This window comes from Plectropomus leopardus, chromosome 2, assembly GCF_026936395.1.
Source record: "Plectropomus leopardus strain MGB_pleo_1.0 chromosome 2, ASM2693639v1, whole genome shotgun sequence".
In the NCBI taxonomy this organism is placed as follows: domain Eukaryota; kingdom Metazoa; phylum Chordata; class Actinopteri; order Perciformes; family Serranidae; genus Plectropomus; species Plectropomus leopardus.
Window position 1 is genome coordinate 16,184,158 of NC_142177.1, and position 22,909 is coordinate 16,207,066.

At 38.7% G+C, this 22,909-nt stretch overlaps 1 protein-coding gene across 6 annotated transcripts in view; it reads right to left on the reverse strand.

Moving 5' to 3' along the window:
- Positions 1 to 22,909, reverse strand: part of magi1b (membrane associated guanylate kinase, WW and PDZ domain containing 1b) — a 170,755-nt gene that overhangs the window by 94,485 nt on the left and 53,361 nt on the right. The window lies entirely within an intron of this gene.

Sequence of the window (22,909 nt, forward strand, 5' to 3'; positions counted from 1 at the left end):
TGTGTGTGTGTGTGTGTGTGTGTGTGTGTGTGTGTGTGTGTGTGTGTGTGTGTGTGTGTTTAATAAGATGATTGAGATTGTTTGCATGGTACAGAGGAGCACTCTGCACTGGTTGGCAGAATGATTGTAGGTTCATACAATAAAAAATACAATTTAATCACAACATGCACATCCCACAGATTTGATATGGCTGCTTTATATTAGAATGTGAACCAAGATCATTCAGTATCAGCAAAAGTTACAAGAGTGGGCGAGATGTCAAATGTTCATATTGCTTCTTACCAGATAATCAACGTGGAAACGGGAAAAAAAACATGTAACTGTGATTCTTTTAGCTTTAAATGACAATTCCCTAAGAATAGCAATTAAATACTTGAATCTAGTTTTTTTTTTGTTATAAAAATGTTTTATTTTTGTTGGTTTTTTTTGTTTTAAAAAAATATTGGATTTCTGAAAGCAAAACAACATTTTTATTTAAGGTGTGTGCTTTAGATTATAATGTACTGTATTTTAGTGTTACAATGTAAATTTGGTTTTATGCATTGGAGACTGGACTTTTCAAAACATGTCTTGTGAATTACCTTCTTTCCCCAGCTGGCACAGGATGTCAATATGACATCAGAAAGATGTTGGATTCTTACGTCAGACAGACATTAACTTTCAGTTGGAATGAAAATCGTGTTGATGGTATTTTAAATGTCTAACTAGAATTCTACATTGTGTGGAAACTAACATTAGGACCTAAATTCAACCAAATGTCACGTCCAATAAAACTGGTGGCAAGCTTGGATGACTTATGACAACTTAAGTGAATCCATGCCCATGTCTACAACCTGGGGCTGTCACTTAACCCTGACGTGAATAAGGTCTGTATCTAATGTGTTTTTTTTTTTTTATCGCATTTACGCCGGCCAACATTCCCATCTTTCAGAGACTGTACTGGGCTGTACCAGTTTTAAAGCTGGAGTGATAATACTTGTATCATCTTAAACGAGAAGACCTGACAGTGGTAGCAACCATGTCATGCTAGCATCTCAGAGAGGGGGCTAAATAACACTCCAAAGTTAGGCTAAAATTTCAGTGATGGAAAAACAGTATGGCCATTCCACAGGGTTCCCCTGATCTTGACCTCAAGATATCTGAATGGAAATCGGTTCTATGGGTATCCATGAGTGTTCCCTTAAAAGACATTATGCTAGTACAATGCAATTTTTGCTGTCATTTTATTCCTAATCAAGACAATCTGGTAAGAATTAATTTACCCTGTCAATATGGACTTAATTAAAATAACTGTTAAAATAACTGAATTGCAAACATTTGATTTAAAGATACGATTACTTGTCATTCGTCAACCATTGAAATTCTGTGATTAATCATGATTTATACAATTAATCATTTACAGCCCTACTACAAACATATTTCATTAAGTAATGAGTGGCATATTTGATGAGTCATAATTGGACTCATGGACAATGTGGCTGTTTAGTGAAGAGTCTGAGAGGAATGGTTGAGTCTTTGACCCACTATAAGCTCCTCCTGGGAAGAAACCCTGCTCCTGGCCCACTCCCATATCACAGGGTTGTAATCCTCACAACGGGTCACAAGCCAACACTGCAGCCAGCAGAGAGCCTAATGCACACCCTGATGGGCTCTTGTACACAACAGTTACTGGAGAGCAATGGGCATTACTCACAAGGAGACCCAAAGCTGGCTGTGTGAACCTGTCTGAGTTTTGCATTTAAAAATCTGTGTTCAAGATTTACCAAAGCAGGCATACAGGAAGAGATGAGGGCACTGCTAAGAAGGATTCAGGTAAACAGTCCTAATATATTGCGACAGTCTTTATAATTTGTAAGCCAACTTTATACACTTATATTAAGTCATATTCAAATGGCAAAGTTCTTCAACACACAAAACTGGGTATTACCTCACATACATTGATCTCATTTCCCTGCATATATCAATCTATGTCGCATTTTTACCAGTTATATCGTAATGTGTCAATGTCTCAGTGCTCAAAATTTTGCTACAGAAATGTTTTTATAGCCCTTTCAGAAAATGAGGAACTTGAAAGGAACAGATTTAAAACAGAATTGTCAAAATTGAATAAGCAGAGGCCAATATATTCAGTCATTTATACCCTATATATGAATCAACTCCAATACTGCTGGATTCTGCAACTCCTCAATGCAGTTCTACAATTCATCATTTTTGGTCACAGAAGGAGGTCTTCAAAAGACATCTCTCAAAAGCCCCAATCATTTTAATATTTCTGTACATATTGTTAACCAACTTTGGCTTGGCTATTGGGAAGTAATATTATGGCAAATGGTGCATGGGCTTTCAATGTCTGACCCTAGAGCCCATTATAACCTTGTGAAATTTCTGTAAACAAGTGCTAATTTGCAATAGCTGCAATCACATGCGCATATGCATCAATGTGTTGTCCCTTTTTGCCAGTTTGCATGAACAATTAATCAGCTGTCCTTTGGCTCATGACAAATCTTTATACAAAATCTTGGGTAAGTGTGTGAATCCATCTGGAAGTTATGTGCTTTATGTGATTGGCTACTCCCATTACCACACCCCTTTTAACCAATTGACATGAACACACACGCACACACACACACACACACACACACACACACACACACACACACACACACACACACACACACACACACTTGGTCTCCATTCCAAATTTTAGCCTTTTAGGGAGAAAACTGTGGCTTTCAATGGGTGGGGAAATTTCTGTGGCCATATAACCAACCAACTGATAAAGCCAGCTATTGATCTGCTAGTCCCAGCAAAAACAGTTAAATTAGCTGATAAGACTTTTTGTTTTTTTTATTATTGTGAGTTGTGATGTGTAAGTGAGCTGCATGATTTGGGACAGGTTTGGTTACTTTGGCCAATCATAACAGAGCAAACTAAAGGGATGCAGATAAATATAACAAAAGGACAACTTTGAGTGACTAGCTATGTGCATTATATAAAAGTTATCACATTATTTTGGGTGGTAAAACATTGTTGGCTTTTACAAATAAGCAATTATTTCATAAAAAAAAGGAGGAACATTCAAGAAAAAGTTAATCTTATACAGCAGAAAATGTCTGCAGTGTTTAAAAAAAGCTAACACAGCGCTTCCCGTGTGGTTGGTTGATCATTGGCGTGCATGCAACAACACCTCAAGGAGCTATTGCTTAAGCTTTAATCCAGTTTTTTAGACTGTTTTCTCCCCTTACTCTCTCTTTGTGTGTGCTTATCTTGATGAAAACATTGATGTTTAATTGAAAATGAGCATAAACCCTTCAAAGGCAGAACAGTGTGAATGATGGGGCCCTGAAGGAACTGCTGCATTGATGAATGAGGGGAAGGTAATCACTTAGGGATGTGTCGATTCAGTAGATAGTGTTATCTGTCCTGCTGTTTTTGGCCACTTTGCAGTCATCAATTGCTGATATGGGAATACCAGAATGCCTATGGATCAGCACCCAATGTGAATATATTGTCTTTAATAATAATAGTAGGGGTGAAAAAAATTCACAACCACTATCCAATACTGGCATGGAGCAGGTTGGGGCACATGCTTGATGTTAAAATAATGCTTGATTTAGACATAACAGGAAGCTGTTTGTCGCAGATTGTGAATTATTAGGTTACCCATAATAGATCATTTAAGTCTTTGCAAACTATGCACACTACCTTGAAAAGTGTCCTCAATGCTCTCACAAGGAATGGAAGATAACAGACCATTTTTCATTAGACTGGGCTGAGGTGTTGGCTGGGACCAAAGTATGCATGAGGTCTTTGGGAGTCAACTCAAATTCATTTTGTGGCCACCCGACACAATATGTTGTTTCTGGTCTGAGGTCAAATAGCAGTCTACCACATTTCCTTTCTCTGTTCTCTTTCCTTCCCACTTCTTAAAATAAGAGCAGACTGCTTTAAAACCAGTCTCCTTAAGTGCACCCACAATGTGTGGATTTCAGTCTTTTGGTTGGCTCGAGATTGGGCGTGAGCTGATCCAACTGAGGTGCAAATACAGTCAACAGTGTAATCTTAGAGACCAATATTCTGTGAATGCTTTACCAGCAATCTGTCTCCATCTCATGTGCTAGAAGGTCAAGAAGATCACCACTCACCTCCATTTAAGCCTTTAAGGCAAACCAATGACAAGCATGTTAACACCATAAGCCCATTAACTGCTACTACGGTGCCTTGCTTTATATTGATACCGGAATGACAGAGCATGCTGGCCCTGATGGCAAACTAAGGACTCGGTACTGATCCAAGACTTGGATATAGACTGAATTGACTAGATCAATCTAGAAAACAAAATAAATCTTAGATGTGAGAAAATATCATTACACTTGAGTATGCGATAATATGTTTTGTGATACTGTATGTATTCTCAAAAACACTACTGATTTTTTTTTTCATTTATTAATTAGTAGAACTGTAATGCTGTTTGCAATTTCTTTTTATTTTCTTAATTTGTTTACCTAAACATGTTTGCAAACATGTTTATTTTATTTGTTTTACCAAAATTTAGCCAATGTTAATATCCTTGCTCAGACTGCGGAAAAGTAATGCTATGATAATGATTGCATAGAAAAAAACTTTCTGTATTCAGTTTTATGTTATTTATTCTTTGCTCCATGACAGTTTGCCTTAAGTTGTATGAAAAAAATTGCAATATATCGCCTTCCTTAGAGTTTTGCAATAAAATGCAATATTTTGAATCGTAACCCAAATATTATGATATGTACTGTATCATCAGATTCCTGACAATATACAGTTAGAGCTGCATCATAAACTGGTTTCAAGCTATACCATTGTATGAAAATGTACAGCTATCTACAAAAATGCACCTGGAAGGAGAATTTCCAATTTATTTAAATTATTTTCAAAAGGTAGACTGTTACACATAACTCCATTAAAAAAATGGTTTCAATTATTGTGATACATGGTATGTTCAATCAAAAGAAAAGGCTCCTGTTTTCATACCTTTTAGGGTCATTGTAAGTGATAATGTTAAAATTCTGTAACGTGATACCAAGAAAAAACATTTTTATATTATATTTTCTGAGACGGTTATTGTACCATGAAAATCTCATACCATTGCAACCTTATTCACAGCTTTACCAGTGATGTTTAAACATATATTGGCCCTTTTATAGCCAAGATTTATTGGGTCCTTCATTGGGGTGTGCCTCATTATGGCCTCATTTACTCCTTTTATTTGGTATCAACATAATTCAAATATCCTATCTCAAATACCCTCTAAACTCAAGTCTAACTCCAGATGCCAGACCATGTGTGTAGTGAATTTTTTAATTCGTTGATTATCTAAATACTATTGACTCATGGGCAACGGATGGCAGGTATACAGGCAACAAGGCTTGGTTGAGAGAACATTTGGCCCAACGACCGCCTGCCCAAATCCCTCTGCAAACAGATAATTAGAAAAGACATATCCTTCAAACACTGCCCACCTGTTATAGATTTTCTATAAGCCCCCTAAAACAAGCAAGATTTTGAGAAGGAGACATGCAATCCATGGCAGAAGAGAAGTGGGAAAGAAGGGGTTTATGAAAGGAGGAGAGAGAGGCAGAGTGTGTCACATAGAAAGAACATCAGAATAAGCTACACAACACATCAAAAGAGTTCTAGACACAGCTGAAATGTGAAAAGCTCCAGTACTTTCCAGGCATCTCCCATTGAGCCCACCCCTGCGCCCCTCGGCTCTGATCAGCCAGCCAAGGCTCTGCTCAGACATGCAGAGCCAGACATGGCACCAGCCAGACCCTCCGCTAGCAGTTGACATCTGTATTCACAGCATGGAAAAAACCAAACTTCACTGAAACTCGATCCTCCGGCTCGTAGTGGGAAAGGAAAGGTTTGACCGATCTCTGCTGATTTGGAAATAGCAGGAGTCTTGAAGTTGTACGGGCCCTTCACGCTCCAGACAGTGTCATTACATTGTAGAGAGCCCCGGTAACTTGCTTGATATTCAAAACCTTCAGCTACTTTAACGCTACATATATGTCTTTGTATGACCCGACTGCGGTTCCTTAAATTAATCTTACTTGTGTGTATTGTAGAGAAGTAGCTGAGGTTGTCAATTCAAGACCTGGACTCAGGCCAAAATCTAAACTTACTTACACTTCATTACTTTCACTGAAAGAAGCCAAGTAATGGGAGTTTTACATGCTGTGTGTGTAGTTCCAGAGGAACATTCACACGAGAAAGAGGATCTGGGTTCCTTTTAAATTACTGTCCATAACTCAAATGCAGAGTGTGCTGTCATTTACAGTTTTTGAGGTTGACTTTTTTTGTGAAGTATCTATACAACTGCTGGATAGTTTGCCATGAAATTCAATAAGACATTCATGGTCCCCAGAGGATGTATCATGCTGATTTTAAAGATCCCCTGACTTTTCGTCTCACACCACTTGCCGCTCAAATTTCAACATTACTGGATGAACTGGCACAAACATTTATACAGACATTTATATTTCCCTGAGGATGTACATTACTGAGTTTGGTGATCACCTGACTGTCAGATCTGACTTTCCCACTAGCATGTGGGACCACAAATGTAAACCATGACCTGAAATTTGTGGTTTTGAGATAATTGTCTCGACAAGTATTGGATGAATTGTGTAGATTCCCTTACGATAAAATGTGAAAAAAAAAAATGTAAAAACTTTGGAGATTCCTCAACTTTTTACCCAGGGCCATCACTGGATAAAACTTAGCATTTGTCCAATACTTTGTTTTGTGAACAAAAACCTGAAAAGACTCGCATTCACATCAGCAGTACTTGTCTGGCGATCGCAAAAGTTAGCATGCTAACACCTAAAACTAAAACATTAACATGGTAAACATACCTGCTAAAACATCAGCATGTTATAAGGCTGGGTATTGTTTAAAAATATCATTATGATACCAGTACCCTTAAAGTTATGCCAATACCAATACTGCTAAAGGTAATTAAGGTAATTAGCTCTGAGCAAAACCATACAAATAGTAATTATTTCTAGATGTAGGTACAAAAGGGATCAAATGCAGGTATCATTGGACTGGAGAAGTTTCGATAATACTTGGTACTGGATTATTTTAGTTATTGCCTCAGAAGTATGGAGAACCAATACCCAGAACTAGTATGCTAGTATTGTTATTGTGAGCATTTAAGCATGTTAACCATAGCTCAAAGCACCAGTACACCTATGCAAAGCATCACAGAGCTGCTAGTGTGGCTGTAGACTCTTAGTGTTTAGCTGTATTTGAGACAGAAAAAATCTTAGTGGGGTTGTAGGTAACACAGGGGACTGTCTGGATACTAATTACAGAGGTACCATTGGTAATAATTGCAATGCAGGACCTGCCCTATCATAAATAACCCTATTTGAAATGATCTTGCAGAGGCATCTAAGAAATGCTCTGACTTCAATCAGCACGCTGGGCAATGGTAGACACAGTCACCCTCTTAACACAAAGCACCAGTCTAAGTGACAAAGCAGAAAACACAGTCATATGCCAGGGTGCCAGCCTGTTTTACACTTAGCCAAGTCAGATTTGGCAGCGCCACCATGTTTGGCTGGGCACTGAGTGTTGTATCGATGTAGAATACACAAACAGTCTGGCATACAAGGTAACAAACAACTTTTTTTTTTCTCCCTCCCTCTTTTCAATTGTCTTTTTAACATCAAGGGACATGTTGCCAGGCAGAGGCTATGATTAGAATAAAGTCCTCTTTCAGTGGGCTGTTTATTGCTAAATTTAGTTTCTCCAAAGTGGGACATAGTAAAGAAGTGGGCTTTAAAGTCAAAAGGATTTGTGCCATTCAAACATGACCTACTACAAGTTAAATTTAGCTGTGAGACATACACAGGCTGTCCAGAGTCATGTCTTAAGTAATCAACTCTTAAGTGAGCAGTCCATCCATGGCTCTAGTTAATCAGATAATCAGGGCTAATCACCATTTAATTGATTCAACCAGCAGAGGCTTTCTACAGTTAACAAAGTTATTTCCATCACCGGTGATCACAGCTTAACCATATGTCATAATCATTAGGGGGCATGTTGAGAAGTCATCTGACCCTTGACCAGGGATTAGGGATCCTACTATTTATCCGGCTTGTTAAGTGCAAGCAAGCAAGTGTTAAGTGCATCACGGTTGCATCTTTTGACACCTGCAGAATTTATGCATTGAGACTGACCCCAACTGCAGCCACATGAAAATGATTGCAAATGGCAAGATACCTTTTTCTTTCAGCTCTTTTGTGTAAGGCAGTCGACAAAACAACATTTTAACCAATAGCTTTTTGAATAAGAAGTCCCATACCATACTGCAGGGATGTGGAGACCAATCTTTCATATTCACTGATCAGACGAGTGTATATGTGTGTGTGTGTGTGTGTGTGTGTGTGTGTGTGTGTGTGTGTGTGTGTGTGTGTGTAGATATCCCTGTCTCTGAGCTCAACACTACCCCCTATGTTCCTCTATTAGATGTGGCTTGCATCACGCGGCAATGGCCGGGCTCTGTATCCATAGCAACAGCTGCCAGATGAGCACAGACTGTGGTGAGGGTGGTGACGGTCACAGCCAGTCATAGTCTGCTGCCCCCATCTGGACTGACAGGATATTACAAAAACAAAAGACAGCTCCTCCTCACAGAAAGAGGTAATGAGCAACACTGGAATACTCACAAATGATTCAGAGCTTCCAGTATGAATGTGCTCGCTGGCGTAATGCGATGCACTGTATCTAAGATGCCTTTAACGGCACAAAAACAACCACATGCACAGTGCCTGATGGCATCACAGAATTCCATTTAATGCTTTTTCAGATATTGTCAAGAATATTTTTAACCATATAGTATTTTTGGACAAATCATGCTATTCTTATTCAAGCTTTGCAGCTATAGCTAGTTATAAAAGTAGTCCCTTGCAGAGGTGGGTTTTTCTGCAGGAATAACATTTTTAGAGTTGGTTGGGTTAATCCACATTTTGGCAACAGTATAAATATAAAGTAAAATGACAGTATTAAGTTCAGCACTAGGTTTTAAAGCTTTGTAAAATCAGAAATTTGGACTTTCAGGCAGAAAAGCTTAACTCATGTTGACAAAAAGGAAATTAAAAGATGGATAAATGAAATAAGATTAAATGTTTGTGGCAATGAAGACCTCCCAAATTCAAATGTAAGAAAAAAGGCACATTATGCAGGATTTTCCTAAAAAGCAATGTATTGACTCAAAGAGAAGTAATACCTCTCAATTATCACTTATGACCCACTGGAATAGTGTGGCAGCAACTGTGCCCTCTTACCGTACTTTATTCTCATTTTCTGTGCTCAGGACTTTTACGGGCGTGTACCGCCACAGCACTCAGACAAGGTCTGCGCTTTATAAAAGGGTAGCGACCAGGGGCCAGACTGTAAGCAGGAGCCATCCAAGAGACACAGTGATATCACCACTTCTGTTTGTGTTGAGATCTGTGTTTGAGTTGGTGGTTTCTCAAGCATACTGGAATAATTGCGTGATGGTTTCCCTATGCTGTTGCATGAAAGGAATGATTTCTAATGGCCTCAGGTATACTTATACTGTTCTAACCTCCATGCACTAACGACTGCTAGATAGACTGCCGTACTTGCCCACATACCAATTATTGCAAATGCACATGTGAATGAATGAAAGCATTTCCTTCAGGCCCCTTGTGGCAGGGAAAAGCAGCTTTCCAATAAACACACTTAGCTGATAAGGAAATGGACCCAGACACCAAAATAATGTATCTGGATATGACTTTAACAGCATGAGCCTGTCTATTTCCTCAGAGGAAAGTCTGTGGTTATCAATAATGTTGGTTCTCCAAACACAGCAAATAAAAACTCGAAGCCCATCATGAACCATATTTACTCCTGATTATATCATAAACAAGGCCTGAGTTGGAGCTTTTTTGTGAGATTGTTACAGAAATTGTTTCAGAAGTCATTACCCACCTAAATAGGAAAGAAATACATAAAGAATGTGATGTCTTAGCTGTTTGATAACAAGTTCCCTGAGTTGTGTGAGCCTCCAATTAGCCACATGACCACTGTCAATCACTATGGCTCATACTGGAGTCAAAGCTGTGGAGACACACAAGCTGCAGAACCTGGGAGAGTCCTGTCAGTGCGGCTGTGGAACAAGAAAAACTCATTTTTATCCTTTGACATCTGCTCCATGTTGAGCAGAGATAGAAAAACACCAGGACGGCCGGGGTTAAATCTCTGATGCGCTGTCAATCCTGTCTATATGGTTGTGTGTACTGGAGCCGCTTGCCTGTTTACTATGTTCCAGATTGCTTTCATTGATCGTAGTCCTCCACACCGGGAAAAGAAATCCTCAGAGGATTCATTTCAGCACGTAGAGCAGCAAAAGGGCTACAGCAGAGGCGTCAATTTCCCTGCTGCAATCTGACAGAGGATCTAGAGGAGCACATGTATGTGACTTTTACATGTGCGTATGCTGTCGATTTAATTTTTCACATGCATTTTTCATTGTGTGGAGTAATGGTTCATCACTTGCACTACACGAGCGCCTGTCTAATTTGAAAAACATCAGCATCCCCTAACCAAGGACTTGGACACAATAAACAATAACACCGCCCCTGCATTATGATTTGCTGGTGCTGAACAAAGTAATATACGTTTTCTATGTTATTATTAATATTCTTGAGATGATACCTGCATATAGTGTGAGCCTGTACAATTCCTCCAGAGGCTCGGGATGAGAGGATCCATCATCCACTGACACACAGGATGGTTTTGCATTTATTGTCAACAAGTATTGCAGTAGATGAGATTGTCAACACTAATATTGAAAGTCCAGGAATATGAAAGACAAAAGGTACAAACCGAACACTATAAGCATCTTTATATGCACCTACAACATCTTCACAAAACATGATTAACACTGAACACTGAATTAGAGGTGTCCTTGATGCAAGCATTCTCTAAGGCTGAGATTTGCCCTGCTAATGATATGACTATTGACTGACTGATTCATACGCCACTCAGACACAAGCATTTTGGAGGTAATTACCTCTCCATCATGGCCACTACTCATTGACAGGTGGCATTTCAAGACCAATGGGAGAATTAGTCTCCTGTGACAGGACAGCTGATTGGCTCACAGATTTAAAACAGGTCTCCCCGGCTAAGAGGGCAGATCAGCACTTTTATACAAAAAAAGTAACATTACTACTGTCAAGAAAGGTAATGCGGAAAAATTAAAAAATAAATTTTGAAGTAACGACTCTTTAAGCCTTCGAAACCTGGACTGACATCAGTTTTCTTGTGCTGCATTCAGATGTCCTTCACAAGTTATTTGACACTTTGAAATCTAAACAAATGGGTTTGATTTCTATTTAAAAACATGGGGGAAAGTAATGACTAATAACTTGCAGAAAATGTCCCACAAATTGCAAGAAAAATGTAAAAGGTGACAATAAAATTACCTAAAAAATAGTTTAAAAAAAAGGGGGGGAGGATTATGGAAAAAAAAAGAAAAAAAAAAGAAAAAATCTCGAGGAAACTATACTCATAATTACAATAATTTAATATTTTTAGGTCATATATGTTTACTCGTTTGTTTTTGTTTGATACTTTTTTCCCCTTATTTCCAGGTCAATTTCTTGTTAATTTTTTACCAATTTCTTGCTAATTTGGGGGACATTTCTTTTTAAGTTGATTTTTGACTTTCATGTTTTTGAAATATATCAAGCCAATTTGCTCAGGTTTCAAAGGGTTAATGGCTGATATGACCATAAACTTAAATGGTTACAGTCAGTGAGAAATGGGACAGTGGTGTGTGTGTGTGTGTGTGTGTGTGTGTGTGTGTGTGTGTGTGTGTGTACAGGGAAGACATCTGATAGGGGGATCCTGGGACACTGCAAGATTAAACCTTCACACACTTCATCTGCCATTTAGCAAAGTGCTCTTCATGTTCAAACGCAACCAAAGAGGTGTGTGTCAGCAAAAAAGGAAAGCCAGTCACAAGAAATCGACCATAAATAAAGCAGCATGGCAGTGTTTCTCGATGAATTTGATTAAAGCATCAAATCCATTTAGAAAATAGAGGAATTCTCTTCTTGATTTAATGATTTAAGGAGCGCTACAAGGATTAATCGATTAGCTGTCAACTATTAAATCAATCTGGAACTAATCTGATAATGGTTTAATCTGGTTGAGTAATTTTTTAAGACATAAAAGTCAAAATTCTCAGGTTTCAGCTTCTTAAAGGTTTTTTACTACTCTATGACAATTTGGGACGTCATCTTGGGCTTTTGGAAACATTGATCGACAATTTATAGACCAAACAACTAACTGCTTAATTGAGAAAATAATGGGCAGCTTAAATGACAATGACAGCAAACCCTTAGGTGCAGCCCTTGACTTAAGTACTTCATGATTTAAATAACATGAACTATAAGATTAGAAACCAACAAAGAGGACATGCTGTCATCATGAAATATGATAACCTGATTCTGGACCTATCAGTCATGAACAGGCTTTTCTACAATTTAAAAGGCAAGTGGCATTTAAGAATTTTTAAACAACAAGGCTTTAAGTTGTCTTAATATGTTTACATTTGTAGAGTGTGTCCTTTATGTGACTGGTTAGCAAATATCTGGAGTCTTACGATGCAATGTCAGCTTCACTTTCCTTTGAAAGTCACTGTCTGGCATTAAGGTAAAGTTGTAAAAATACTCTCAGTATAGTTTACATTTTAAGTGATACTGATTTTTTTAAGTTGGCGAAAATATGTTATGTTGCTGACCCCTCCACAGCCATAGATTGCTGAACTCAGACTCCAGCCCACTTCTCCAAACTGGGGGCGTGCCAACTAACTTCTGGAATATCCTTTATATGGAAAAGTACCCCATTCAACCCCACTTCAAAAAATCTGAATTTATCCCTCTAAACTTAACTTGATGTATCAATCTGAATGTCATGTTCTAAATCTCAAAAAAGTGTTTGTTTTTTTTTCACTAAAATGCACAGTTATACAGAATGAACAAAGCCACAGAAGCCTAAGAAACTCTGGAAAACTATCAGCATAAAAAACAACAACAAAGAAAAGCAGTAAAAGAAAGCAATCCAGGGCAAATATGTCACACTAAAAGAAAAACCAAGGAAAGACCATCAGCAAATCACTACCACAGCCACAAATGAATGACTATATAAACATATGACTAAGCTGAAAATTTCCAAGTTTATTACGCCTTTAACAGTGGTGAGATGTATTACCATAATATCTTCTGGCCCCTCTCCACCTCTATTCCATTTCACGGCAAGATAAATGGGCGACTGCTGGGGTGTAATCAGAGGCAGTGTGCTAAGTCACCCCAGGCCCACAGTGGGTGAACAGTGTACTGACAGACCAACCACTGGTCACAACCAGGGAGGCAGGGCGGGAGAGGGAGGAATAACATAAACAAGGAGGGAAGAAGGAGAAATTAAAGGCAAAGGAGATGCACATAAAAGCAAGGGTGCGTATGAACAGAGACCAAAGAGGTTAAACAAAAGGGAAAAAAACAGGAAAAATAGATGGTTATAAAGAATGAATGAAAGATGAAGGCGAGAAGACAAAGCAGAGTCAGACGACACGGGAGGTTTCCTGTAGGTGTATTCATATTTGAGACAGACCCGCGGCGAGGCACGTCCCTCCTGTCTGTCTACAACTGCACAACCAGCTGTTGAGACTCTATGTCTTCATCACAGATCTTCTGGCTTCTAATTGGCCACATGGGGAAGAGTCAGTTATTCTCTATGATTAACCAGGGCAGGCTCATTAAGTCTGCCACCAGGGGGCATATGTCACTCAGGATCATTAAGTATGAGGGTGCACTCCGTGTGTGTGCATGCTTATTGTGATCTGGCAGACCTTGCTGATGCCCGTGTGTGTGTGTGTGTGTGTGTGTGTGTGTGTGTGTGTGTGTGTGTGTGTGTGTGTGTGTGTGTGTGTGTGTGTGTGTGTGTGTGTGTGAGAGAGAGAGAGAGAGAGACCTGTAGTTGTGTGTAAGGGTGCTCCTGAAAAATAAAGCTGATGACCACAGCTGTCTTCACAGATTCATCAAGTCAAGTTTTGAGCAGATCTGAGGACAAAAGCAACCACAGGTGTACATTTCAGGAGGGAAGCAAAGGACTCATTCCCCCTCAATATTTAGAACAGGGGTATGATCCAAATCATAAAGTTCACAATAATAGCAGTAGAATTTTTAGTATGAAAAATTCATATCGAGATAACAGCAATAACTCAAATAGTTCACAAAATGATGTTATATCGTTACACACGTCAACCACAAGTATGGCTTACTAAACAATAATACTGTTTATTTTTTATTCAATATTTGAAGGCAAACTGTTAAACTTAAGTTGACATGTAAAACTATAACACCTATTTTGTTGCAATTGTATATTCTTAAAATGAATAATAAAATATGTTTTATATTTTTCAATACTTGTCATATCATCAAAAATATAATTTTCTTAAAAATACCCTGAAACGCTGAAATTATTTTAGGGCCATATCGACAACCTGTAATTTTCTACACTAGTGAAAACATTAAAGTAACACTTTTATTTTGACAAAATTACATTTGGACCATAAATTGATGCAGAAAACTTCACCAGAATTCTGGAGATTTTGTGTCTGATGCTCAGTGTTTTCTGGCAGAAGATACTCCTCCAATGTTAAAACAAAATCTACGCCCCTAAAGGTAACATGATGGCTTTACAGAGGACAATAAACTTTAATGAAACACAACTGTAATTCCAACTTTCCAGCAGGTTGCATAAGTGTGATTTGTTTTATCATTTATTCTATAAAATCCAAATCACCCTTCACAATTTTCCAGAACCCAAAATGTCTTCAGTTTGCCTGTTTTGTCTGAAAAACAATCCAGATCTTCAAAATATTCAATTTAAAATGACATAACATTTTTAAAAAAGCAGTAAATCCTCACATTTGTGAGGCTGGATCTCTTGGCTTTTCTGCATTTTTGCTTGATTAATGACTAAAATAAGATATCAATAACCAAAGTTGCTGGTGAATTTTGTCCCGTTGATTAATTAAAAATGACTAATCATTTGTGCATTACAGACATTATTATTTTAAAAGTGCTGTATAAACACTGACATGCTGACTTGATGTACTAAATAATATGACGTATTATTAGTTGATATTAGGGCAACATCTGACATTTTTTCCTTACATAATAAATTCAAGGCTGCATTATAAAACTTCATGTCTGGGTGAAAATGTGGCTAATGCCACTAATTTTTTTGTTTGCTTGTTTACTGCTTTTTGTGCATTTCCATCACTGATCTCAGCCTTGAGTTGACTACTTTATATTCCAGTATTTTCCACCACTTTTTGCTGTTTTCTCATTTTCATCCCAAGGTCTGCAGTCTACCACTCTTTCTCTCGCTCATCTTTTTCTTTGCTTCTTTCCTTCTTAGGTAATTCCTAACTTAACCCCCTTCCATCCTTAAAATCCTTATTTCCTTCCCTCGTCCACACCCCTTGAGCTGCTGTCATCTTCTTCAACCGATCCATCCATCCGTCCATCTCCCTCATGCCTGGAGAGGGCATGACTGACCCACTTTCCCGCTCACGTCACCCTGTTTCACTGCTGACTCAAGACACGCTCAAGATGTTCTGTGAACGCACCACTACAGACATACAGCCTCGCTAATGCAGATGAATACATTTAGCAACACCTGCAAACGAAAGGGACACTCAAACACATCACATCTGCCCGCTGATCTAATTTTAAACAGGATGGGAAAAAACAAACACACACATGCACACTAACACAGGAAACAAGCACAAATAGAGGTAGAAGGAAGAAAACACTTAAAAGTTGCATCTTTTCATCATGTCTGACAGGACAAAATGAAAAATAAAAGCCAACGCATGTATCATTTCCAATTTTGGCCATCATCGTCACCAGTACTGAGGGTTATGAGAAATTTAAGGACACTTTCAAGGCACAATCATTAGCAGCAACATTAACACACCAGGTCAAAAGTTCACAAGTTCACACTAGGGCTGAACTATGAATCGCACTCAAATAGGCATAACGATGTAATAGGACGCCATTTCAAATCACAAAAACTGCGATAAAAACAAACAAACAAAAAAAAAAACTGGGTCAGGGGTGACTGGAGCACAGAGTCTCTGCGCTTCCAGACCACGGTGTATAAAAAAAGCAGGAATAGTTAACACACACACACACACACACACACACAAACACACACATATATATATACATATACATATACATATTTACACCAGGCTTCCTTATTCAGATTTTATATAAATCATGATTATTATATAACATATTTAAAAGGCTTGAACTTACAAGTTATATTAATTCAACCACTGTTGTGATATTCTACAGTGATTGAAGGTTTTTAAAAATTGAATATTTAAAAATATATATAATTTATATTTATTCATGCATTAATTAATCTCATTTCATCATAACATGCAGGGCTGGCCTACACAAAAGAGCATTTTATATGCCGACTTAATCAAGTGCTGAGTTAGTTACACTACAAAATGATTTACTGATTGAGGCCATAAAAATGTGGTTGCTGCTATGCTTTTACCTGTTCTAGATTATGGTGATATTTTGTACATAAATGCTTGCATATGTTAGATACTGCATTTCATAGTGCACTGAGATTTGTCACAACTTGTGAAGCTGTCAATCATCACTGTACACTTTACTCTAGGGCTGAATGGCCTTATTTGACCTTTCATAGGCTCAGTCGCTGGGATTTGTTCATTTACAAAGCCAAAGTAAGTAAACTCCCTTCATACACTTGCAATTTGATTGTGACTGTAGCTATAGTCTGCGATCTCAAGATCTGGCCCTGTTGTCTGTTCTTGATGCAAAGATTCAGCTGGGAAAGAAAGTTTTAACATGCTCTGCTCCCCTCACTTGGAATAGCCTCCAAAAAGATTTGAAACTAAGAGAATTTTTCTCTCTGCCTGATTTTAAAGCTCTCATTAGTACAAGGGTGAATGAATAGATTGGTATCTCTTTTCTCTTTCTTGAAAAGGGGATAGTTGACCTCAATGGGATTTAACTGGTTAATTATGTTTAAAATAAAAGAATTAAAAAATGCTTCTGTATAGTAAATAATAGGTAAGTTTAAGATTAGAAAAACAAAACAACAAATACTGGCAGTATTTGTCAAAAAAAAAAATTACAGACTATTTTCCCGTATTTTTCCGGCCTGCTACTCACACATAAATTCAAAGCTGTGTTTGATTCAGGGTTGTAGGCTAATGGGGCAGCAGTCACTCCCGGTTACGTCTACACTCGTTTCTGGGTCAGCATCAGGCAACGCTCATCCAGCGCTGCATCCCTTAACAGCTGACTCCAGGCCAGACATGGGGCAAGCACAAACACACACGCACACACACACGCACTGGGTCACACGGTTGTAACACTAACTTAGAACCAACAGGGGCAGAAAAGCTATTTATACAGCATTAAAGTAACAGAACCCCACAGCAATGTATGTAAATGAATAAATGCAAATATTAGGAACTATAAATACTCAACTTTATCCAAGAAAAAACTCCACACCTCAACACAATGACATGTATTTGATGTGTGAATAAGTACCATGCACCCTCAGCCACAAGCCATGTGGTAAGCAAACCTCTTCTCACACACACAAACACACATACATACACATGAGATGAATTTAGAAAAAGCTTCAGGGTCTGCGTAAAGAGGATTTCATGTATCAATTACTCCACACTGTACCTCTTGTCTTTGCATTCATGCCTTGCATGTGCACATGTCCACGTGAGGCTGTATGCATGTATTGTGCCATTTGCTGTAAGTGTGTGTGTGTGTGTGTTCACTGCCTGTGAACAGCAGCACATGCATATTTAAATAAGAGCTATAGTTATCTGCAGTGTCCTAGCATGATGAGCTAGATGAAGCCCGGTGAACCATGGCGAGAGCTTTGTGTGAGTTAGAGGGTGATAATTGTGTGTGGAACTGGGTTGCTCAGCAAGTGAACACACCCATGCGCACATACAGGAGAATGTGCAGAATCCACTCGCACACATGCCCAACACTTTCCCGAACACACCGTCACCATCGTATTGCGACAGAGGCTCACGTTGGAGCCGGCCCATGTCTGAGGACTTTAGGCCGCCAGTTCGCAGCCTTAATCCACCACAGAGGTCTCCTTCCAAGCCGTGGTGACGTCTCACTGACGGACGGACACACCTCCCTCTCTGCTGCCAAACGCTGTCACAGCAGGAGAAGCCGTGCTTCTCAAGAGATTAATGGGGAACAAAAAACTGCCTTTTTTTCATGGGTTCAATGATGGCAACACAAAAACATGACATAATTCAAATTTAAATTTGAAAGATAAGTTTCCATTTTGGGAAATACACTTCTTGCCAGTAAGAAAAGAAGATTTTTATCACTCCTCATATCTGCAAAGTTTGCTTAGCATAGAAACAGGGGGAGAAGAAAAATAAATATTTCAATATTTTTGCTAGTCGGTATTGTATTGTTACACGGACGCAACATATTGAGTTTTTTCTATAATGCAAATTATTAATATTACAAATACAAATTAATCTTTCGGTAGCTTACTAGAATTATGCAATTAATTGCAATTAAATGATGCAAGCTGAACAGAAAGAAAACTTGGTCAACATGATTTATCTCATAAGATAAAATTTCAGGACATAATTTTCAGTTTTAAAAAATAATCAATTGCAATATATATGATCACAACACTGCATATTGCAAAATGTTTAAGATCACAGTAATATTATATTTGTGATGTAAGTATTGTGATAGTATTATGTCATTGGACCTTTGGTGCTTCCAACCGTACTCTGTTGCACACTGGCTGCCAGTTTGGATATGAAAATGTAAAATCCAGTTCACTTTAAATTTTAAACAAATACGGCAGGGTTACACAAACAATGAGCTCAATAAACACTTGGGGAAAACATGGGGTTTCCATTTGTGTTGTATATCTGGAAAGGCTTGTTTTATTTTAGCTCACACCTGGGCCACACTGTCTGCATGAGCAGCGCGTGAGTGACACAGAACCCGTTGGGGTTTTTTGTTGTTTTTGTTTTGTTTTTGGCACCCACGTTAGCAAGTTAGAGCAGCCACACTGCCTGAGTGAGCAGCGCTGCGCAGGCATGTTTCAGCTGCTGCTCAGCTGCACTATATCTAAAGAAATTGTGATTCGTTTCCTTGCAGCCCGCCGTAAGGAGCAAAAATAAACAGTGAACATGCAGTTTTAAGGGTCATACTGACTTTATACCTCCTCTCTCTAAAGTTTCAATGTCTATACTCATCCCAGACATGAAAAAATACCCATGCATCTGTTTTACTCAACCTTTCCTGTGTCAGTTTCAAAATAAAAGCCCTCTGAAAATATTTCTGGTGACAGAATTCCATCAGCCTTTTATTTTTATTACTATTAAATTGTATTATTATTAAATATAATGGAATTATTTAATTTTAGTATTGGAATTTAGAGATTCATACAGGTTTTGTTTTCTTTGTACGCCTTTTACCTGTCATACTATGGAGGTTTTATAATAACAAAGTGAAATACAATTCACATTTTGTATTTTATGTTTATTTTGGCCTTTTAAAGCTTCCATATTCTATATTTATGGTTTTTAATAACACAGCATGCCACTTTTGTTATTACTTTGTACAAAATCTGTAAAGAGAACTGGAGCAAATGACAAGACACAAGGATGATGGATGATGTTTGTGTTCATACAGGGGGGGGGGTCCACCTTAAGTTGAACCTGGAGTTATGAAACCGTGCCTTCATAATGTTTGGAGAATGGATTGATTTAACATTATATTTGGGATGAATGACACATTTAAACTCAGCCTGATAAGAGCAGAGAGTAGCACAGCGCAGTGGGCCACTGAGCCATGGGAGAATTTCAGCCAAAGATGAGGATGAGGCAGAGTGGAGCAGGACTGGCCTTTTCTCCAGACAGACAGACAGACAGCCAGAGAGACAGACAGGGGATCAGCTGGCTGGGAACCGGCAGCCGGTAATCACTGTCAGCAGCTCACATTGTACGCGATCATGTGCCTGAACACAGCCATGAACAAATGTATCCAAACTCACAAACAAGCGACTCAAACACCAGAGGCCAGATGTACAAACGATGTGTACACGCCAAAAACATGCAAACAGGTTTTCCCACACATAAACTGTTATTAATAAAGGAAGAATGTGCTCACCTCACGCACACTTCAGACCATGAATACACACGATTATCTTCAGCAAGCCACTTGTAGCATGGTTAACATAAAACAAATTTCACATCGTGCATTGCCGTGTTACATTTCTGCCTTTGTGCGCATACACACAGTTTTAGTCGTGAATCCACCCAGAGTTTCATGCCCCAGGTCTTATGACTTTTGGACAAACTCACACACAGACAAAAAAGTTAAAAGCTCCATCTTTCACTGTGACAACTAATACTTATCAGAACAAAGAAGTAAACACACTGTGAACAAATGATGCCCACTTCGTGACAACAGACCCACTCTCCCATGCAGACAGACTATTGAACCACTCCTCTGTGCAGACAGTCTATTACATTTTGTGTGTGTGTGTGTGTGTGTGTGTGTGTGTGTGTGTGTGTGTGTGTGTGTGTGTGTGCGTGTGACTGTTGCAAGTGATAATGGAGGTCAAGTCTGAAGTCTGTTTCCGTTTCTCTCTCCTTTTACCAACCTTTCCCACAGTTCTTGAATGGCATCATGCCGCATTTTCAGTTCACTTATAGAAGCTGCACTGAGCCTCACAGACCAGCTTACTCCCAAACAGTTTTTAACACAAACTATCTGCAACCTCCACGTTTTGGTTACTGTTTAAGGTCATCATCATTAGTTACAGTACATCTGTATTACTTTTAAATATTAAGGGAATTTTTATGTGCCAACCAGTCACCAATCCACTCCTCCTGCTGCGTCAAGAGCAGATGTGTAAAAAATAATGATCCTGAACAAGGCAGCCTTTTTTTTTTCAGGCATGAGCACCAGCTTGGGTTGTAACACTTTGTGACTCACAATGGGTGGAAGAGCTCTGCAGGTGGATGCCTCAAATCGTGTTTACGACACGGGAAGTCTTGTACACAAAGTCATGAACTCTGCGCTCTCAAAAAATGTCCACTTAAGAGGTCGTGGATACCACATTAGCGGGACATTCATATGGACACTGCTTGTAAAAACAGCAGAGAAGCACAGCAAAAGGCAGAGGAGCCCAGCTGGAGTTAAATGGGGCAGGCGGGGATGACAGGAGAGGAAGACAGAGGGCAGAGGGAAAGATGAAATCATGGATGGAGGGCTGTACAAAAGGAAGGAATAAAAATGCCAAATTTATGATATAAAAGCCTTGATTTCTACCAAAAAGGGTCTTTAAAACCAGATAAACGAACAAAGTGGGCAAAACTAGCATATTTTCAGTTAATTGTAACAACACTGTAAAATCTGACAAGCTGATTTTGGTTTAAAAAAAATGTAGCAAACCAATGCCCTTGAAAAAAATAAGTAAATATAACTTTTAATCTGAATCTAATTGTTGGATTTTCTTAAAATTTAGTTAAATTTTATTAATTGTGCAAATTCGTAGCAACTTAAAAATGACTATCCATCTTCTGAAGTTTTAGCAACTTCAGTAAACCAAGTTTACTGCACTATATATCTGTATTCTGCCAGGTGCATACTAGTCATTCATATATTGTATATTATTTATTGATTAGTCAACAAAACACAACTAACAGATCTCTTAACTTTACTTTTTAAAGGCAGTGGCTTTCCAATATTATTTTAAGATCACACAGTCATATGTTACAGTATGAAACAAGATCTGAAGCTAAAACTGGGCTGTTGACTGTTGACGGGACAAACCAAAGATTTAACAATGAAACTTATTTTTTAGCAACTAATCATGGGACATTACTACTCAACCTGTCAAAAACAGATGTAATGTCTTATGTGGCTCTGGAGGGAGCTTTCACAAGTCTGAGAAAATAACCTTTATGATAACATGATCCCAATATTGGTCAAACTTGAGTTTGTAATGCAGGTTCTCTGTTAATAATTTTAGTTTTAGTACTTAAAGTACAGATATCTCGGCCTTTGCGTACTTGATTTGGACTATCCTTTTTTTAATCAGTCTCTCACAAGTCAACCAATATCTGTAAGAGCGCAAATGTAACACATGAATTTGTTACAGCATGTTGAATGTAACTTTTGATCAAACATCAGACCCCTGTACACCTGCTGTAAGAGATAAGCAGTAGGATAGAGCAAGAGTAAGATTTGGAAAGTGGGAGACTGAGAAGATGATGGTATAAGATGAGAGACGGAGAGGACGGTTAGGAGACTGCAGAGGTGGGAGAAAACAAGACAGGAACAGCCACAGAGATGGGAGGAAGAAGCAAAAACAGGGAAAAGGAAATGTGAGTGAGGGGAGGAAGAAGGCATGGAGGCCTGGCAGGGTGCCAGGGCAGGGCGTGTGCCACAGATGTGCCCCCGCCACCCAGGTGGGGAATGTGCTGAGTGGACAGAAACGCCCTCCTCACACAAACGTACATGCTAAAGCTCCACCAGCTGACATTTAGAGAAAAGTCATCAACTGGACAGGACCACCCAAGCAACTTCATAGAGATGAAGATGTCAGTCACATTGCCAAGTGTTTTTCAGGTCTCACTTGACGGATTGATTTAAAAGTATTCATTGTGAATAAGTCAGGTTGGGCTGGTGGGAAAATTTTCAAACCAGTTTGATATTAAACCAAACACCGGATCGGGCCTTTTTTC